This window comes from Panicum virgatum, chromosome 1N, assembly GCF_016808335.1.
Source record: "Panicum virgatum strain AP13 chromosome 1N, P.virgatum_v5, whole genome shotgun sequence".
Classification (NCBI taxonomy): Eukaryota; Viridiplantae; Streptophyta; class Magnoliopsida; order Poales; family Poaceae; genus Panicum; species Panicum virgatum.
The window spans coordinates 34500312-34503302 of NC_053145.1; the positions used below are offsets into that span (position 1 = coordinate 34500312).

Below are 2991 nucleotides of genomic sequence, written 5' to 3' on the forward strand. Positions count from 1 at the left end.
AGGTACATATAGCTCAAATTCTAAATAATTTCAATAAACACGTAGAAAATCATTTAAACTATTAAAAATGGTAAAATGAATTAGAAAATTATTGAAACTTCTACAAAATTATTTGTACGTAGTGTACTATATATAAAAAATCTATTGGAATATATAAGATGATTATTTTAATACATTAGTCTATAATGGTGCAATAAATAGAAAAATAAAAAGAAAAACGTTAAACAGACATGAAACAAGGCCCAAATAGCCCAACTAGCCCAATTGTTGGTGACCGTCCATTATCAATATAGTGGCTCTGATTATAGCACCATGGTATAAAAGAATACACAAACCCTAGTCCTCCATACAGTCACTCCCTCACCTTGCTCAAATCCGCCTCCACCTCGCACTGCATCTCGCTCCCCCATCCCCTCACCACCGCCAGGCCCGTGGAAGGCTTCACCAAGTCGGTGGTGGTGGCGGCGTTGCGGGTCGCCGTAGGCGGCGGCGTTGAGGCGGCGGCCGGGAGGAAGGCGCACCGCTGCGCGATGGTCCGGGCGTCGTTGTTCTCGCCCCAGCCCGTGGCGGCCAAGGACACGCGGTTGGCATAGGTGCAGGAGCTCTACGCGCCGCTCCTCCTCACCGCGCGCCGCCGCCACCGCTGCCGCTCCTCCTCCCTGCCGTGGCCGCCACCGCCGCCACCTCCTCCTCCAAATCCCTGTCACCGCCACCTCCTCCGCCGCCGCCTCGGCCCGCCTTTGCCTGCTCCTCTAACTCCCAACTGCATGCTCCTTGCGCCCCGAGGTCGAGCCCTGCTCCTTCAACTACGGCTCTCCACATCCCGCTCCCTCTGTCCAGCAGCAACCTCCAGCCCGGGCTCTGCTTGATTGGATTCAATTAGATTCTATTTTGTTCCCAATTGTATAAGAGATAAAGATCCTCTGCTCTATCAATTCTTAGTGTGTTAATGTTATTTGTGTAGCTGCAAAAGCAGCCGCAATAGATGCTGAACCTTGGGCCGGCAGCGACAAGCTTGTCTTCGAGGCACACCAATCCATGAGGCATTGAGTTCTTTGGCACATTTCTGAATTGTTTAGGATTGCTATTTCTGATGTATCTATCTTCTTTTTTTCTGTCTTTTGCAATCACCTCAAAGTCCTATTGTGCTTCTTAGGATGTGTCATTAGCATGGAACATAGGTCGTGCTGTCATGCAGAAGGCTAAATTGGAGAGCCTTTAGAAGAAGCTATCATATTGTGCATCTTGAAGCCCCTAAATTGGAGAGCCTGTAGAAGCAGATGCTGCACAGGTAAAATTGGTCCTTCGTTATTCTGACTCATTCAGGTAATTAACCTTGACCAGTAAAGAGTCCCGAATTAAACACACAGTCCTGCTATGCAACTAGAACTCTTGGACTGATTATATTTTCGCCAATACACATCAAGAGCACTATGCAGCATGTGAATTTTGTTGTTGCAATAATTCAATCTAACATTTCAATTGTTGTCCCCAAAACGTACAGCTTCTCAATTTTAGGCTTGACAAGATGTCCCATGGTTTATTTAGGTCCTTCCATGCATTCTTATATCTATTAATTCATGATGAACTCATAGCAATTGAAGTCTAAAAATGTTTCTCTGCTTTGCTTGCCATGAAACTAAATTGTTCTCCTATTTTGCTTTGAATTTCACACAGACCAGTGGCGTGCAACATGGTGATGTGTGGAGATGCAATCGGTAGCAGAAAGATAAGCTGCTTACTCAGCTGATTGTGTGAAACCAGGCACAAAAGAGTTTGAAAACAGGTATGAAAGAGTGCGAAAATAGATATGAATTTATTTCCCTTTTGCTGGTTGGGATGGGAAGGGGGTATTCAGAGGGGAGTCAGATGTATGTGCCTTGTTGGTTTCAAACACAGCATCTGTTCTGTTCAGCTAGAGCTTCATTTCCATTTTTTTAGGATGATTTTAGTGGTAAGATTTAATCTTTTCCTGCCAATTTCTTGCTTACAAAGTCGAATACTTTGCATATGTTTCTTCTTTTTAATTTTCCCTTTCCATTCTTATTTATGGACAGAAGGTTGACAATCACTTCAATCGCTGACTGACTTCATGGTGCATGTATTACCTATTGAAAAAAACAAGACAGGTAATCTTTGACTTCCTTCAAATGTATCAAACCTTCGAGCTGGGGTAATATGGTCCAAAGTACTGTATAATATGTATATAAAATCAGTCTGTTAGGACTGTCGTCTGACTTGTATTTAGTACTTTATTGTTCGAATATTAATTTAGGTTGGCACACCTTTAGATATGTTTTTTTTGAAGGAACACCTTCAGATATGTTGATACAAGTTGTAATTTTGTATTCTATTTGATAATGCAGCAGTTGTATTGACCATGTGTGCTATATCTTGTGTAGGTTTGCAATTAAAAGCTAAGATGGATGCAAAACATGGGCTCGTGCTTGAAACATGGATTTGCTTGAAGCTACTCTTTTTTTTTTGCAGAATTGTGAGATTTTGTTAGATTAATTAGTTATACTGATTTCATGCTGAATAGAAAGACTTTGATGTTTTATGCATGTGATGAGATGTCTATGGGCTAGTTTATATATTGATTTGGGCTGAAATGCTAATTGATCTACTACAAAAATGGGCTGATTTTTAATGGGCTAGATGTACAATGAGTCATGCTACTTTTCATGAGCAGAAACTCTTGGGTCATATGCAAATGGGCCCAAATTGACCCAATTGCTTGATGCCACTTCATCGTCCACATCAGCAATCATGTGGCAGCCATGTCATCACCACTTTCCACGTCATCGCCATGTTACTAGCCATGTCATCAGATATGTATGACGTGGCAATTGAATCCGTGAAGATATTTGTGACATTTATTTTTGTCATAAAAAATGGGCTTGGGTTGGACTTTGGGGGCCTGGGGACATTTTATGATGGTTTCAAAACGTCATGGATCAAGCAATTCGTGATGATATTTTAAGGAACATC

At 42.1% G+C, this 2991-nt stretch overlaps 1 long non-coding RNA gene across 1 annotated transcript; it reads left to right on the plus strand.

The window, feature by feature from the left end:
* Positions 1-361: 361 nt before the first annotated feature.
* LOC120655665 lies at positions 362-2596 on the plus strand. The gene is made up of 4 exons (XR_005667684.1): positions 362-1291; positions 1678-1786; positions 2058-2129; positions 2403-2596. It is a non-coding gene; the product is annotated as an uncharacterized LOC120655665 (long non-coding RNA).
* The last annotated feature ends 395 nt before the right edge of the window (positions 2597-2991 follow it).